General features: G+C 44.3%; 1 long non-coding RNA gene across 1 annotated transcript; it reads left to right on the top strand.

The window, feature by feature from the left end:
- The first annotated feature begins 906 nt into the window (after positions 1-906).
- LOC116978811 lies at positions 907-17,816 on the top strand. The gene is made up of 3 exons (XR_004413567.1): positions 907-916; positions 12,562-12,564; positions 17,770-17,816. It is a non-coding gene; the product is annotated as an uncharacterized LOC116978811 (long non-coding RNA).
- Positions 17,817-18,996: the final 1,180 nt, after the last annotated feature.

The following is an 18,996-nucleotide window of genomic DNA, read 5'->3' as shown; positions in this document are numbered from 1 at the left end:
CCTCAAATAATCATGAGATGGAGTACAGGACAGAGATAGAGATCTTAGCAGCATGGTGTCAAGGCAACAACTTCTTCCTCTACATCAGCAAAATGAAGAATCTGGTCATCAACTTCAGAAAATGGGCAGAGCACATGTCCCAGACTGTATTAATGGGTGCTTTGGTGACCAGAATAGTGAAAGGCTTGGATAGAGTGGATGTGGAGAGGATGGCTCCACTAGTGGGAAAGTCCAGGACTAGAGGTCATAGCCTCAGAATTAAAGGACGTTCCTTTCGGAAGGGGATGAGGAGGAATTTCTTTAGTCAGTGGGTGGTGAATCAATGGGATTCTATGCCACAGAAGGCTGTGGAGGCAAAGTCAGTGGATACATTTAAGGCAGAGATAGATAGATTCTTGATTAGTATGGATGTCAGAGGTTGTGGGGAGAAAGCAGAAGAATGGTGTTAGGAGCGAGATCCTATTGAATGGTGGAGTAGACGATGGGCCAAATGACCTAATTCTACTATCTCTTATGATCTTATGATATTAATTGGAGGTGATCAAGACCTTCAAGTTTTTTGGTGTAAATATCACCAATAATTTGTCTTGGTTCAATCACATTGATGCCACAGCCAGGAAAACACACCAACACCTCGACTTCATCAAAAGGCTGAGGAAATTCAGCATATCTCCAATGACTCTGACCCATTTCTACCGATGCTGAAAGGAAAGTATGTCATCTGGATGCATCACAGCTTGATATGTCAACTGCTCTGCCCAAGACTGCAAGAAATTGCAGAGTTGTGAATGCAGCCCAGTCCATCGCATAAACCAGCCACTCCTTCATCCTACACTTCCCGCTACCTTGGGAAAGCGACCAACATAATCAAGGACCACACCCCCTGGCCACTCCCTGTTCTCCCTTCTCCCATCAGGTAAAAGGTACAAAACCTTAGAGACATGTACTACCAGATTTAAGAATGGTTTCTTCCCCACTGTTATCGGACTCTTAAATGGACCTCTCATATGCTACCTAATTGCGGCCTTTGCTCTTGGACCCAGTACTAGCCACATCTTCCCATCTCCACCCCTTCCACTTTCCGCAGAGACCATTCCCACCGCAACTTTCTGGTTAACTCATCCCTTCCCACCCAAACCAACTGCTCCCCAGATACCTTCCCCTACAACTGCTGGAGAAGCAACACCTGTTCCTATACCCCCTCCCTCGACTCCATCCAACAACCCCAACAGTCCTTTCAGGTAAGGCAGAGGTTCACTTGCACCTCCTCAAACTCATCTACTGTATCCGTGTGGACAGCTATACATCTGCGAGACCAAGCGCAGACTGGCCGATCGTTTTGCTGAACAACTCCGCTTAGTTCACCTTGGCCTTGTGACCTATGCTAAACACAGTTAGAGTGAGACCAAATGTAAATTGGATGAACAGCATCCCATATTTCGCTTGGACAGCTTACACCCCAGCGGTATGAACATTGATTCCTCTAACTTCAAGTAACCCTTGCTTTCCCTCTTTCTCTGTTCCTCCTCCACCCTAGTTCTCTGACTAGTTTCACTGTCCACCTGATTCATTTTACTGTTTGTATGCCTCGTTGTCCATTCCTCATTTCTTTAATCATTGACTGCTTTGATCTGTTGTTTTCACACCTTATCCTTCCATACCTCGAGTTTCCCTCTCCCCTGACTCTCAGTCTGAAGAAGGGTCTTGACTCGAAACGTCACCCATTTCTTCTCTCCAGAGATGCTGCCTGTCCCGCTGAGTTACTCCAGCATTTTGTGCCTATCTTCGGTGTAAACCAGCATATGTAGTTAATTCCTACACATTTTGTCTACCATTTTGTCCTACATCATTTTGTCTTCCAGAACAAGGGGTCACAGTTTAAGGATAAGTGGGAAATCTTTTAGGACCGAGATGAGGAAAACATTTTTCACACAGAGAGTGGTGAATCTCTGGAATTCTCTGCCACAGAAAGTAGTTGAGGCCAGTTCATTGGCTATATTTAAGAGGGAGTTAGATGTGGCCCTTGTGGCTAAAGGGATCAGGGGGTATGGAGAGAAGGCAGGTACAGGATACTGAGTTGGATGATTAGCCATGATCATATTGAATGGCAGTGCAGGCTCGAAGGGCCGAATGGCCTACTCTTGCACCTATTTTCTCTGTTTCTATGTTTCTATCATGCTCTGGCTCCTATTGCAAAGCCAATTTTAGTCTCTCATGTGGTACATTGTCAAAGGCTTTATTAAAGTTCAGCGGGATCTCCCCACTCACAATCATATTTAACCTCCAAAGTAAGTATTGAAAAGTAATGATGCCATTTATCTTTTTGATTCCATCACATTAACATTGAAGAACAGAGCAGTGCAATCTACGAGAATGTCACAATGAGGATAGCTGAGGAAGCAAGGGGCAGAGCTTTGCCAGGTCTATAGTCTGTGGAAATATAATGTGTGGAGTCAAGGCTTCACTGCAAGAGATCAGATCTTCATTGTACAAATTAATTGTACAAAAACAAATAATGCTAGTGCTAGGATCCAAAAGTAACTCAGAAGTTATTAGTGTGCAGTAAGATTGTACAATGGAAGTTTTTTTCTCTCAGCCGCTTGGTATAGCTTATTAATATTAGTTGATATGGCATTCTGTGAACTTTAATGTTCAGTAAGTTCTTATTTTGTGCTTTGCCACATGGTCTACTTTAAATGTAGTTTAATATTTAAATGTAATTTTAGGAACATTAGTACAGGGTTAGGTTATTCAGCCCTATAAACATTTTTGGACCTGAGTTGAATTGGATTTCAGTCTATTTTATCCACCTTGGCCTGGCTTTCTTAACAAATATCTGTCTGTCTCAATTTTAGGGCATTAAGTTGACCTCAAGTTACAACTGCTCCTCGGAAAGTATGTTCCCGATTCCCATCTTCCTTTGTATGAGTAAATGTTTCCTGACTTCAGTTCTGTACAACTAGTTCTAATTTTAAGGCCATGTCCCCTTGTTTTGGGCATTCCTTCCAGAGGAAATAGCTCCTTGCTATCTACTATGGCAATGATTTAATCATTTTAAACACCTCAATTAAACAACTCCTTAATCTTCCATACTCATGGGATCACCAAGCTAGTCCTTGCAATTTTGCCTCAAAATTTCACCCTTTCAGCCCTGGTGAATTTTTCCTGCACCACTCCGTCTGATATTTTCCTGAAGCACACACAGTACCTAGCCTGAACTATGTACTTCATGTGGAAACTAACCTTTTATGTATAACTATGAGTTTACTCCCATCACATTTAATTTCAGCCCCCATGAGGTTCAGGTAAACATTGTATCTGCTTTAATTATTACATATTCTGCTCACCAGCTTCTACTGATTTTTAAAACTATTCCTCTGAATCATTATGTCTGGTATCTTCCAAGTGGGGTCAAGGAAGGAGCATTTACGTCGCGATCCTGTTTCCACCAATCTTTCCACCACTACGCACAAGAAGGACAAGAAGCGCAAGAAAGACACCATTGTATGCAGATGCCGAGAAATATGTTCAGCTCTGGCTGAACAACTTCTAATCTTGTGTGTGGATTCGATAAGAAGAAGTATCTTCCAAGTTACATTTTCTGTTTTTGTCTCAGTTTTCCAGTTTGAAGATTTCTTGCTCCTCACTCCCCACACAGATGCTGCCTGAACCTAAATCAGCTTATGCCACTTCACAATTCCTATGTTGACTTTTGTTTTTCCTTTTTCTCCCTCTAGTTATACCTCCTCCAAAACAGGTTAGCTACGGTTTAAAAAATCATCATCTTACTCTCTCATTCAACATCAATCTGCATTATCCATATTGCTTTGACCTCCATGTTAGCTGGTGCATTCCTGTTGTTTTACCCACATCCCTACAACTTAAAACATCCCTTTTTACAAAAGTTTCAAAGGTCATTGAGTTTGAAAAATTAACCCATCTCTCTTCATAGATGCTGCCTGACCTACTACTTTGTTTCCAGTAGTTTATCTTTCATTGCAGGATTCCAGCATTTAGGTTAGTTTAGAGATACAGCAAGGAAACAGGCCCTTTGGCCTACTGAATCCACTCTTCCAATCGATCATGCATTCACACTAATTCTACATTATTCCACTTGCTCATCCACTTCTTATATACTGGACAACGTATGTCTTTGGGATGTGAGAGGAAACTCGGGAACCTGGATAAAACTGCAGGAAGAACGTGCAAACTCCACACAGATTTGTGTTTAGTTGTATTTTGTCAACTAGAAGGTTGTGAACCTGAGGTATTCACTACTACAGAAGGAAAGTGAAGTCAAAATGATTAAACATACAGTATTCAAGAAGTCGGATATAATGGTTGTAGAGATGAGGATTACTAGGTGGAAACTGGAGCAAGGTATTAATCTGCCATGATTGCACTGAATAGTAGAGCTGGGTTAAAAAGCCAAATAGTCTAATTCTAACTTCTATTCTTCTACATTTCTAGAAAAGTCTTACACTTCTGATGATTGAATTCCATGTTCACTTTGTCCATTCATAGTCCCTTCATTTGGGTGATGCAGGCATCTTTGCCAAACCTAGGACAATTTTGAAGAAGGATCAAGAGTCTGAAGAATGGTCCCGACCTGAAACGTTATCTATCCATGTCCTTCAGAGAGGCTGCCTGGCTTACAAAGTTGCTCCAGCGGGTTGTGGTTTATCCAAGATTCCAGTATCTGCAGTTCCTTGTGCCACCAGCCAAGTTGCCCATTCCTAATTGGCCTTGAGAATATGGTGATGGGCCACCTTCTGGATTTGCAGTTGTGTGCTTTTGTGGACTTTGGCACAGCTTTGATGAAGGAACAATGATGATGGCATTCCTGGCATCAGAATATGCTGGAGGTGGAGTCATGAATGTTTGACGTGGTGAATCAGCAGACTGTCTTGTTGGAGAGCGAAAAGCTTCTAATCATGTGGTTGGAACTACACCAGCCTGGGTTTTGCAATGTGGAGTTTGGCCTTGAGCGGATGAGCAACTTGCTGCAGTGTATCCCGTCTCCATAACAGCTATGGTGTTCCTAGGATGATTCATCCCTGTGGTGAACCCATATCTTTGCAAGGAGGTAGACAGCAGTAAAGTTGTGACTCAAGGATAGACTTGCTCTCTGCTGGAGATTATTATTATCTTGTACATTAAATGTTACTTTAGTCCAAGAAGGGATGATGTCCAGATCTGGTTAATACGACTCATTCATTATCTATGGAGTTGAACAACATGTATCCATTGGTAACAGCTCTATCTCTGAGAATACAAGGGAAGACCATTGATTACTTAGCTGAAGATTCATTGACTCAATATACATTATGATTCAGTATATGTTGGTGTTTAGAGCTGCCCATTGTTCATTGCTTTCTGTGGTGAGTGATTTCAATGGAATTCATCCTTGCTGCAAACTCAACCAATCTCTCCCAATGCCACAGTTGAACAAAAGCTACCTATGCTGTATTTAAAATACATGGGTCTCCTAAAGAACATTGTGTACGTGTAATAGATTGTTTTGTCCATATTCCAGCATTAGTTCAGTTCAGTTTAGTTAAATTTAGTTTATTGTCATGTCTACTGAGGTACAGTGGAAAGATTTAGTTGCATGCTAACCAGTCAGCGGAAGAAATACAGCATTACAGTCGAGCCATTCACAGTGTACAAATACATGTTAAGGGAACGAAATCTGAAGAAGTGTCTCGATCCGAAACATCACCCATTCCTTCTCTCCAGAGACGTTGCCTGTCCTGCTGAGTTACTCTACCATTTTGTGTCTACCTTCGGTTTAAACCAGCATCTGCGTTTCCTTCCTACACATGTTAAGGAAATAACGTTTAGTGCAGAATAAAGCCAGCAACATCCGATCGAAGACAGTCCGAGGGTCCCCATTGAGGTAGGTAGTAGAAATTAGAAATATTGGTCAACAGTCCTATAGCTGAAGATAACACAGATTGCTGGCACCTTCTCTAAACTGTACGCATTAGATAGTAACTTGCCTCAAAAATGACAGGTCACACAAAATCCATTTACAGCTGTTTCTTCTTTTGTAATCACATTTTGCCCATGTTATATTTTCTTGACTGCTCCACTTAGTTTAAATAGAGCCCCAATTACAGCTGGTTCCATTCAATCCCATTGATTATGGGTCCGCCCTCGCTGTTATATTTTCATTATTGTCAAAGAAAAGAGGAGGTGGGCAGATCAGCGCCTTTATGTTCAATGTGAACTTGAAGATCACGATTTAGTGAGCTCTTTGCAGCAAGAATAACATCAAATTGGATAGAAAAGGAACACTGTTTCGAGAAATACACCCACTCACCTGGGAAGTAGCTTACATGGTACAATACAAAGATTGAGGTGTGAGGGCGGACAGGTATGAGGGAGTGTGTGTAATTCATTGCTTTCTTCTCCAGTGCAGGCTTGTGGAGTGAATGTTGGGATTCGCTTGGAGAGTGGTTACAACAAGGAATGAGTATATTTATTTTTTTGCCTTTTGTGTAGACATGTGCTCCCATTGAGTTGTGCCATTAAGACATAGGGTATCCCTCACTATCCTTGACTGGATGGTCGCACATTGCTGCAGTCCATGTGGTGAAGCAGGCAGTATACAACTACAATGAAGGAGGAACTACAATGGACCATGACTCGGAAGGAAATATGGATATGTTGATTTCCTTTCATGGGCAGTAAATGATGCAAATTTTAGAGATAGGTTTGAGCGAAAAATGAGTTGCTGCGATACAAATTCTAGGTTGTTGACATGCAGCCACAGGTAGGAAAGGTGGTTCACTTTTAGGGCAGTAGATGAGGTGCCAATTAAGCGGCCTGCTTTTTCAACGATGTTGCCAAGATTCATGAACGGTGTTGAAATGGAGAGTATTCCTAAAGGTGCAAAGCCTTTCATTAATATTTTAATGTTTTAATGTTTTATTCTTTATGGTTTACTGTATGTTGTGTTGTTACTTGCGAGCGGAGCACCAAGGCAAATTCATTGTATGTGTACATACCAATAAACATTCATTCATCAGTCAGGAGGCAAGTTCCTGCCCATCATCCCCCCACTTTACCTGGTACCACCTATCTCACCCCTTCCTCTCACTCCTATATTCGATCAGCCCTCTATGGACTTGCTACAGCATCAAGACATGAAACATCGACCATTCCTTTCTCCAACAGATGCCGCCTGACCCATTGAGGTCTTCCATCGGGTTTTTTTTGCTCTAAATTCCAGCATCCTGTGTCTCCATCCACGAACTTCCTTTGGTCCTGGACTGACGAGCTTGTCCTCTGACAAAGGCATGTCTGCTCTCCATCTAACATTGACATCTACCTGCTTAGACTTCATGGATTACATGCAGGGTTTGTATGTGGCGATCACTGAACTGAGATGGTCTATATCCATGCTAGAGAAAGTATGTACCTTTGATGGCAGATCTCTGCAAGGTATGTACACACAACGGAACTGGGCCAGAGGACTCACTTGACCAAAATAGATAGAAAACTTGAGGTACATCTTTAAAGCCTGCATTAAATGCCCAGGAGCATGAGATTTAGTTTGTGTCGACCTTCGATTTAAACCAACATCTGCAGTTCTTTCCTACATATTTTGTTTGGTATTAGTTTAATTTAGAGATACAGCGCGGAAACAGGTCCTTCGGCCCACCGAGTCCGCACCGACCAGTGATCCCCGTACACTAATGCTATCCTACACTAGAGACAATTTTTACATTTAAACCAAGCCAATTAACCTACAAACCTGTACGTCTTTGGAGTGTAGGAGGAAACCGAAGATCTCGGAAAAAAAACGCACTGCGGTTACGGGGAGAACTGTACAAACTCCATACAGCCGGCAATTGTAGTCGGGAACAAACCTGTGTCCCTGGCGCTGAAAGCGCTTTAAAGCAGCAACTCTACCGCTGCACCACCGTGCCGTCCACACTGACCAGTTGTCCCCCAGCACCAACCACTGCACAAGTTCTGGCGGCTGAGGTTTCATCTTCCATGTTGCTCTAGGAATCTTCAGCTTCAGCCATTGAAGCGTAGACAGCTCCCCCAGACCCTAGTGTTTGCATGTGGCTTGAGGGTGTGGCGGCACTCCTTCTGTGTGTCCAGCAGGAAGAGGGGATTGGTGGTGGCCTTCTCTGGGATGATGGCAGTGGCTGCATGGAGCACTAAACTGCTGCTTCCTCTCAGAAGCACCTTCCCTCCAGTGCCTCTCCCACAGTCAGCCATCAGTCTGTTGCCACACATACGAGACCTGGTGCTCCCCGGCTCCTGGTACATGAGGACCACCGGTGCTTGTGGACGTCCTGCGGCCTCCTCCATTGGAAGTGATCATGGCTGAGGATCTCACTGAGGAAGCTCTGCATGTGAACAGGATAGACAGGCACTAAAAAGGAGGGCAGGAAGAGCTTGCACAAGTATGGCAGCTCCCTGTGCTCATAACTAACTGTAACTTAAGCAGGCATTGACAATCAGCAAACAGAGAAACAGAAGCAATGGAGTTGAGTCACAGTGGATCTTCATCTTTCTCTTTTCTCATGAGTGGTGGGAGGTCAGCCAGAATTGATCATTCCCAACTGCAGCTGAAAGTGGTGATGAGCTGCCATCCTGTGGTGCTGCAATACCAAGAGGTGAGCAGCTTCTACACAGTAAACAAGCTAGAGCACAGGTTGTCAAGGATGACTGATATGGAGCCTGCACTGCTGGGACCAGGGGAGCACATGAATGGTTGTATTTGTTGTCCCGGTTGTTACAGATTAAACCTCCACGTGTGCTGGCATTGAAACGTTGATGAGTTGCTGGCATCCATTTTGCAGGGGGCACACAGTGTTGGCAAACCTTGTCAGTTGTGGAGTGCATGGCGGTTCGTGAGGGTGGCAATGGAGTGCTGCATTCAGTTATGCTCACCCTGCTATTGGAAGGATGTCGTTAGGCTGGAAAGAGTGCAAAGATGATTTACAAGGCTGAGCTATAGGGAGATGTTGGGCAGACTAGGAACTGTATTCCTTGGAGCGCATGAGGCTGAGGGGCGATCTTATAGAGATGTATAAAATCATGAAGGGAATAGATAGGCTGAATGCACAGAGTCATTTACCCGGACCAGGTAAAAAAAAAAGAGAACATATGTTTAAGATGAGAGGGGCAAGATTTAATTGGAATTTCAGGGGCAACTTTTTCACTCAGAGGGAGATCAGAGTCACTCATATTATGAGTCATGTTTTTGTAGTTACGCCCACTAGCTTTTCAATAATCGCTGCTTGCCTGGTTCCCTTATAATTAGAGAGACGTGCAAGTGTTTGAAGTCGTACTTGCTATGTAGTTAATAAAGTCTTTGGATCTTTATCATGGTGCAAGGCTCCAGTTATTATACGGCCAACACTCAACAGTGGTGTTTATATGGAACAAGTTGTCAGGGCAGGTAGTTGAGGCATATAATAAAAGAACATTTCAAAGACAGGGACATGGATAGGAACGATTTAGAGGGGTATGAGCAAATGGGACTAGTTTAGATCAGGTTCTTGTTGACAAGCATGTGTTGGGCCAAAGGAACTCTTTCCATCCTGTATAATGCTATGACTCTATGAAGGAAGTAGCTATCTGTGAATATTTTCTGTTGGTCTGTTGGTGTACAGAGCTCACACGAGCAGCTAAGCCGTCAAGATCTTCCTGTCTCTTCTTCAGTTTGGAAGGGCTTGCAAGAAATTACCAGCTACAAGAGGAAAGCCCCCGCTCTTTGGACAATCGTCAGCTGACCAACGACCTGAATGAGTTTTACTGCAGGTTTGAAAATAAGAAACGTAACCCTGGTACCCCCCCTCCCCATCCCCAACCAACACAGCCAGACCCCAGTCTGCAAAGAATGGACCCTACACCCTCTCCTTCCCATTCACCACTTCACACCTACTTAAGGCAAGACTCCAGTATGAAAAGACTAGACCATTTCCCCCTCCCCCAACCAACACTTCACACCCACACCTCAGTCTGCAAAGACTGGGCCCTTGTACTCCCACCCCCATCCAATTACCACTTCACACCCAATTACCCACACCCTCCTTGCTGAACAACATCACTTCATCAACAATAAAAATAAAGGAGGTTGAGAGGCTTTTCAGAAGAGAGAAAAGCCGGAAATCTCCAGGGCCTGACAATGTTTCCCCGCTCTACTCTCAAGCTCTTGCCAAACAACTGGTACCAGGTCTAGACAGACATTTTTAACCAGTCCCTGCAAACATGTACTGACCCTGCCTCCTTCAAAGTCTCCACTATTGTCCCTGTACCCAATAAAGGTAAGGATTACTTGTCTTAATGACTACAGGCCTTTTGCACTGATCTTTGTAGTCATGAAGCCACTCGAAAGGCTTGTGCTGGCCAAGCTGAAAAATATCATAAACTCCCTGCTGGACCCTCTGCAGTTTGCATATCGGGCCAATAGATCTGTGGATGATGCAGTCAACCTGGGCCTGCACCTCATCCTACAGCAACTAGACCTATGCGAGGATCCTGTTTGTTGATTTTAGCTCTGCATTCAACACCATTGTGCCAGAGCTACTACACTCCAAACTTTCTGAGTTGACTGTGCCTGAACCCCTCTGTCGGTGGATCACCAGCTTCCTGACAGACAGGAAGCAGCATGTGAGGCTGGGAAAGCACATCTCGGACCTGCAAACGTTCAGCATAGGAGCACCGCAAGGCTGTGTACTCTCCCCTCTCCTCTACTCTCTCTACACCAACGACTGCACCCCCACAGACACCTCTGTCAAGCTTCTCAAGTTTGCGGATGACACAACCATGATTTGACTGATCCTGGATGGGGAGTAATCTGCCTACAGACAGAAAGTGTCACAGCTGGTGTCCTGGTGCCATCTCAATATTCAGAAATCAATATTCATACCACTGGGCTGTAAGCTGACCAAGCAAAGTATGAGATGCTGTTCCTCTAATTTGCATTTAACCTCACCCTGACGATGGAGGAGACCGAGGACAGAAAGTTCTGTGTAGGAATGGGAAGGAGAATTCAAGTGTTCAGCAACCGGGAGATCAGGTTGGTTCATGCGGGCTGAGTGAAGGTGTTCCGTGAAATAATCGCCCAGTCTACGTTTGGTCTCGCCGATGTATAAGAGTCCACACCTTGAACAACAGATACAGTAGATGAGGTTGGAGGAGGTGCAAGTGAACCTCTGCCTAACCTGAAAGGACTGTCGGGGTCCCTGGACAGAGTCGAGGGAGGAGGCATAGCGACAGCTGTTGCATTTTTGCGGTTGCAGGGGAAGGTACCTGGGGAGGGGGTGGTTTGGGTGGGAAGGGATGCGTTAACCAGGGAGTTGTGGAGGGAACAGTCTCTGCGGAAGGCTGAAAGGGGTGGAGATGGGAAAATGTGGCTAGTGGTGGGATCCCGTTGGAGATGGCGGAAACGTTGAAGGATTATGTGTTGTATGCGACGGCTGATGGGGTGGAAGGTAAGGACTAGGGGGAATCTGTCTCTGTTGCGACTAGGGGGAGGGGGAGCAAGGGCGGAGCTGCGGGGTACTGAGGAGGCATGAGTGACGGCTTCATCTATGATGGGATAGGGTAACCCCCATTCCCTAAAGAATGATGACATCTCAGATGTCCTGGTATGGAACACCTCATCTTGGGCGCAGATGTGGTGTAGATGGAAGAATTGGGAGTAGGGGATAGAGTATTTGCAGGAAGCAGCTGGTGAAGTTGTTGAAGTGCATGTGTTCTACATGGGTGCAGGAGGTAGCACCGATGCAGTAATCAATGTAACTGAGATAGAGTTCAGGGATAGGGCCAGTGTACGCCTGCAACAGGGATTGTTCAACGTGCCCTACAAAGAGGCAGGCATAGCTGGGGCCCATGCAGGTGCCTTGGACTTGGAGGAAGTGGGAGGAGTCAAACAAGAAGTTGTTGAGTGTGAGGACCAGCTCCGCTAGGTGGAGTAGAGTGTTAGTAGAGGGAAAGTGGCTGGTTCTGCGGTCGAGGAAGAAAAGGAGGGCTTTAAGGGCTTCCTGTTGTGGGATGGTTTAGAGTGACTGAACGCCCATTGTAAAGATGAGGGAGTGGGGGCTCGGAAAGCGGAAGTCATTAAAGAGACGAAGGGCATGTGGGATATCTTGGACATAGATCGGGAGAGTTTGGACCAGGGGGGATAGGATGGAGTCAAGGTACGTGGAAATCATTTCTGTAGGACAGGAGCAGGCAGGGTCTGCCAGGGCAGTTGTGTTTGTGGATTTTGGGGAGAAGATAAAACCGGGCTGTGCGGGGCTAGGAAATGATAAGGTTGGAGGCTGTGGAAGGCAGATAGCCAGAAGTGATGAAATCAGAAATAGTGTGTGAGATTAAGGGCTGGTGCTCGTCTGTGGGATCATGGTCCAAGGATAAGTAGAAGGAGGTGTCTGAGAGTTGTTACCTGGCCTCAGCGCACCAGACTACCACGGCACCTCCCTTGTCGGCGGGTTTCAGTATAATGTCAGGATTGCTGCAGAGTGAGCGGAGGGCTGTACATTCAGAAGGGGTGAAGTTAGAGTCGGTAAGGGGAGTGCAAAGGTTGAGACGGTTTGATGTCATGCCAGCAGATTGAAATAAAGTCTAGGGTAGAAGGCTGTTCAAAGAGGAGGGGGAATTGGTGGAGTCGGGTGAAGGGGTCATCACTATGTGGTGAGGACTCCTTCCCATAGAAAAAGGCACAGAGGTGGAGGCGACGGAAGAAAAGCTCTACGTCGTGGTGGACCCGGAACTCATTGAGGTGGGGGCGGAAGGGAACAAAAGTGAGGCCTCTGTTGCTATTTGAACACCTGTATAAAGAACACATCTACATACTGTTCCAATACCCTTGTACATGCAACTATGCCGTAGCAGACATAACTTGATGTATCTGGTGTTAATTTGAAACCAGTTATAGAAGATAGCCATAAATTTCAGTTTTATATCTCTACGTCAACTGTATATCTCTCAGTTCCCTCTCCCCTGACTCTAGTCTGGAAAGGGCCTCCACCCGAAACATCACCCATTCCTTCTCTCCAGAGATGCTGCCTGTCCCGCTGAGTTACTCCAGCATTTTGTGTCTATCTTCGGTTTAAACTAGCATCTGCAGTTCTTTCCTACACATGAATGAAATAGTTATTTGTGAACATTATTGGTCTGTTGGTGTACAGACCTCACAAGATTAGGGCAGTATAGAAACAAAAGGACCTTTATTGCAGAAAAACAAATCATATTTTTTTCTTGTGTGATTGCTTTTCAAGATGGTTGTCCTGTTTCGAAAATGGATCAAAACATAAAGGCTGGAACAGTGCATTGACCTCTCCTCTTTGACCCCAGTTCCTGGCCAGGAAACAAAGTTGAAGAGATTAACCCAGAAGCTGCCAATTTTTAATGCACAAACCTCAGATGGAAACATCTCAATAAATGGAGCAGCAGTAGAGTTGCTGCCTTACGGTGCTTGGAGCGCCCGAGAACCAGGTTCGATCCCGACTGCGGGTGCTGTCTGTCCAGAGTTTGTACGTTCTCCCCGTGACCGCGCAGCTTTTCTCTGAGATCTTCGGTTTCCTCCCACACTCCAAAGAAGTACAGATTTGTAGGTTAATTGGCATGGTATAAGTGTAAATTGTCCCCAGTGTGTGTAGGATGGTGTTAATGCATGGGGATCGCAGGTCGTTGCGGACTCAGTGAGCCGAAGGGCCTGTTTCCGCTTTGTAAACTAAACTAAACTAAAAGCCTTGTGGACAACAAGATGACATTTTGGGTCTTTACTGTAATTCAATCAAAGCTTTATTAAAAGTTGCCCGGACAGAGAAGTAAGATGGGGATTAGCATTGTAAATAACCCAGTGTCTGCTCATCTTTTCATCAGTTCTAATAGCCCTGTCCCACGGTACGAGTTCATTTCAAGAGCTCTCCCGAAGATTGAATTTAACGGGTACATCGGAGCTCGGGGACATCACTTAGCGGCTCGTAACGCTAACGGCATGTACTCAGGAAGACTCGCTAATGGCAGGTAAGCACGGGAAGACTTGTGAAGATTTGTCAACATGTTGAAAAATGTCCACGAGAGCCCCAAGTACCGATGAGCGGCCATTACCATAAATCTCCGAGTTTGAATCAGGGCAAACTCGGGAGAGCTCTTGGAATCAACTCGTACCGTGGGACAGGGCTTTGAGTCTGTCTTATACTCTCGACTCTGGCCTTTTACTAAGTTTCTCTATTTAAGACAAAATAACATTTTAAACAGGGTGCTGGAACTCAGCAAGTGACTTGTTTTCTTTTCTCTTCAATAGCTGCCTGCAGTGGAGTGGTTGGTGCATGCATCCTTTTAGCTAGCTTCCTGTTGCGTAATGAGCCTGATATTTATTATTTACTGCTCTCTGAGTGTCGTTATGGGGACACTGTCATCTGGTAAAGTGTCGTGCCAAGCTTCAGAACAGAGGAAGAGAGCAATGAGGTGGAAGGTGGTACTATAATAAGATTCTGCTGCTACCATTTTTTTTTCTTTTTTGAAAATCTCTTCTGGCCAAACTGCTGATCATAAATTTTAAAGTTCTTTCCCTCTCTTCAAGCACAACCATATTCTGTGAATTACATTAAGATCTGCGTCATGCTGTTAGATAGGTACTGAATTTGCTGGCCTTTATCTCTCCCTCCAAGTTGATGATAAATACTTTTCTGAATTTTTCCTCTTGGTTGTTTCAAACTTCCATAGCCAATATTCCAAAAATATTCACTTTCTTACTCCTCGCTGTTTTGTAGTTCGCTTTGATCATGGATAAAATGGGAGAGTGAAAACGCACACCTCCAGATTTAGGGACAGTTTCTTCCCAGCTGTTATCAGGCAACTGAATCATCCTACCACAACCAGAGAGCAGTGCTGAACTACTACCCACTTCATTATGCTATCCTTTGTTTAAGAAAGAACTGCAGATTCTGGAAAAAATCGAAGGTAGACAAAAATGCTGGAGGAACTCAGCGGGTGAGGCAGCATCTATGGAGAGAAAGAATAGGCGACATTTCGGGTCGGGACTCTCGATGGAGAGAAGGAATAGGCGACGTTTCGGGTCGAGACTCTCGGTGGAGAGAAGGAATAGGCGACGTTTCGGGTCGAGACTCTCGGTGGAGAGAAGGAATAGGCGACGTTTCGGGTCGAGACTTTCGACCCGAAACATCGCCTATTCCTTCTCTCCATAGATGCTGCCTCACCCGCTGAGTTCCTCCAGCATTTTTGTCTACCTCGGACTATCCTTGATCGGACTTTGCTGGCTTTACCTTGCACTAAACCTTGCATGATTACCTTATCATGTATCTATACACTGCAAATGGCTCATTTGTAATCATGTAATGTCTTTCTGCTGTCTGGGTAGCACGCAACAAAAGCTTTTCCCTGTACCTCGGCACACGTGACAATAAACTAAACCAGACTAAATGATCCGATATGGAGATGGGAATGGGGCTGGAATTGAATTGCTGTCAACATGTCATGAGGGAGTGTAAACCCTGGGATTATGGATCAGAAGAAGGAAAGGACAGTTAAGTTGTTTATATTATGTTCATCCAATCTTCAATACCTGTTTAATTGTAGCAATACATTGAAAATAACCTCCTGCTATCCTTGACTCAATGGAGATCTTATTGGGAACTCTATTAAGCTGAGTAATGACATAGAAAAAAAACAGCACAGCAATTTTTGGTAGTTTGTGGCAGCAGGTAAATATGTTGCAAGTTCAATGGGACTGAACACTTCCAAAGGGAACCGTTGAAATTGAGAAGTATTGAGAGCCATTAGGGTCTTTGATTTATTTAAGGAAGGAATCAATGCTTGAAAGAATAGGGAGTTCATAAGTTCATAAATGATAGGAGCAGAATTAGGCCATTCGGCCTATCAAGTCTACACTGCCATTCAATCATGGCTGATCTATCTCTCCCTCCTAACCCCATTCTCCTGCCTTCTCCCTATGACCCCCGACACCCGAACTAATCAAGAATCTGCCTATCTCTGCTTTAAAAATATCCATTGACTTGGCTTTCACAGCCTTTTGTGGCAAAGAATTCCACAGATTCACCACCCTCTGACTGAAGAAAATCCTCCTCATCTCCTTCCTAAAAGAACGTCCTTTAATTCTGAGGCTGTGACATCTCGTCCTGGACTCTCCCCCTAATGGAAACATCCTCCACATTCACTCTATACAAGCCTTTCACTATTCAGAAAGCGAGCAAAGGACTTCATCCAGATAAAAATGTAATGCTTTTAAATATTGGAGAAATATTTATTTTCAATGTTCGTGTGGTAACCTGGTAGCTATGATCAGGCATGTTTTGTTAATCCTAATTTTTAAAAATTGACTGTGAGTAGGTTCTACAGTGGCTGGGACCTGACGATGAGCAAGGTGGAACATAATGGGCGAGGCTCTATGCCAGCTGGGGGTTGAGAGTAAGCTGAGTTTCACTGTTATTCCAAATCTGGAGATACTACAATGGAACGATAATAGATAAGGTTCTTCAATGAACTTGTTCTATAATAGACAGATTCTACAATGGGCAGATTCTGGTCAGAGGAGGCTTTACAATGGACATGTTCTATGGTATAGGGGTTATGTGGGTGGGATTCTATAGAGTAGGGTACATGGCAGTGGATGAGAGTTCTACCTAACTCAGTACTATTGAAAGCAATGGGTATAATTCTACAATGGCATGGTGGCATAGCGGGAGAACTACTGCCTTTCAGTGCCAGAGACCCAGGTTCAATACTGACTACTGATGCTGTCTGTACGGTGTTTGTAGGTTCTCCCCGTGGCCTGCGTGGGGTTTCTCTGTGATATTCGGTTTTCCCCCACACTCCAAAGACGTACAGGTTTGTAGGTTAATTGGCTGAGTATAAATAGGAACATAAAAACTTAGAAAATAGGTGCAGGAGTAGGAATAGGTGCAGGAGTGCAAATGTATGAATGTAAAATTGTCCCAAGTGTGTGTAGTGTTAATGTGCGGGGATCATTGATCGATGGGCCGAAGGACCTATTTCCGCGCTACAAAACTAAAACTAAAACAAAAAACTACACTGAATGGGATGGATCTGTTGTGGGCAAGATGCTAAAATGGCTAGGGTCCTCTGGGTGGTTTCAATTTAGGCATTGTTCTTGATGGGGTGTGGTTCTATGTCGGGCTATTCTATATTGGGCTATGCTGGGTGGAGATTAACTTTGAACATCATTTCACAGGAAGGAAAGTTTTATACTGTTGGAGATGCACAATGGATGGGGCTTTACACAGTAAAATAGACTGGGACATGTATACATGGATAGGGATGTAAAGTTGACCTTGGACACAAAGTAGGGTTAAGGCCTGTCCCACTTTCACGACTTAATCCAAAACCTCTGCTGAGTTTAAAGGACTCCTACGACCTTCCACGAATATGCTCACGAACTGGAGAGACAGAGGTCACGTGCTGATGTTGACTTAAGCTTTTTTATTCACTCACCTTTTTTCCTCTGTCCAGCTGCCGAGCTACGAGTACTCACGGATATCTACGGGTACCCACGACTACCTACGACTACCCTCACGGCCTACTACGGGTCTGCCCACGAACTAACTACGAGTAAAAGTTGCAATTTTTTTCATCCCGACTATTTTTTTACTCATGGACATTTTTCATCGGGCTGGAAAAAACGTCCAGACTTTCCTGATGCCCCGAGTACCTACGGATGGGACAACGAGCTGCTACAATATATCTACAAACTTCTATGGCCTTTACGAACATTCTGTAAGTTTGAATCAGGGAGAAACTCGGGAGAATCCGTGAATTACCTCGTGAAAGCGGGACATGTCCTTGAATGTCATCGTCGGGTTCACTACTGGGCAGGGTGACTAGAGTGGTAAAGTGGGTGGTTCTACCTGGGCAATGCATGGAAGTGGCATTGGACTATACTGAGTGGATCTCCTAAATGAGCAGGTTAGAATGCCGGGCACAGAAAGAGGGTGATCCTTGGTTTTCCAGACAAGCTTCCATGATGGGCAGGGGTTTCTAGGCAGTGTCAATATTGGGCAGGGATCCACTGTGATTATGGTTCTAAACTGGGCAGCCGCATCTATGAGCAAGTCATTAACTCTGCCACTTTCGGAAAATTTGCCATTACCCCGAAAACTAGTAACAAATTGGAGCTCACCCCACCCTTACTGCTGAAGCATGAATAAATTGGCTGAAAGAACCCTCTCTGGTAAATAAAACTCCATTCAACTCAACACTGCAAGGATGAGAATGGACTTGTATTTTGTTCTGCTTTAATATATTCCAAATAAATATCCAAGCAGATATTTTTTTCCTTGTAAGCCAAAAATATACCTGACAATGCGAGGGCTTTCAATTGGCAACGTAATCAACTTGTTTACAGAACCAGCGTTACAAGCATGGCATAAAGTAAACTCATTATCATAGAGCGATTCTGTTTTATTGCTGTACCGAGCTTCATTATCATTTCCCAGGGGAAAGGCTGTCTCTCTGGCCATAACAGAATGAAATTGTGTTAATGATTAGGCTTTATAGCTTTCCAATGGAACAATATTGGGATCCCGAGTTTAAAAAGTGGGACTGTGGTTAACACTCATATCAGAGTAGGCTCAATGAAATAACGTAGGTGACGTATTAAACTGTTGTACGAGGGGGAAAAAAAAGATCAAAGCAATCTTTTTTTTTGTTTTGAAAATGCTATTTTCTTCTTGTGTCCGATGTGGCTCATTTGGTAACTGGATAGTCGTAGGTTCAAGTCCCACCCCAGAGATTTCAATTTCCAAGCTGATATCATAATGGAGCAGTGAAGCAATGTTGCATTGCCTGAGGTGCTGTCTTCTGGATGTAATATTAATCTAATGCCCCAACTACCCTCTCTGAAGGGCATAAGTGATTCTGTAGCACTGTTTATTAAGGCAGTTCTCATGATGTCCCGGTTTTATTTATTCTTCAAATAGATCATACTGAGAACAGATTATTTGGTCATCTATTTAATTG

This window comes from Amblyraja radiata, chromosome 11 (genome assembly GCF_010909765.2).
Source record: "Amblyraja radiata isolate CabotCenter1 chromosome 11, sAmbRad1.1.pri, whole genome shotgun sequence".
Taxonomy (NCBI): domain Eukaryota; kingdom Metazoa; phylum Chordata; class Chondrichthyes; order Rajiformes; family Rajidae; genus Amblyraja; species Amblyraja radiata.
Note: the sequence above shows the minus strand (reverse complement) of the source record. Positions and strands in the feature narration are given on the sequence as shown.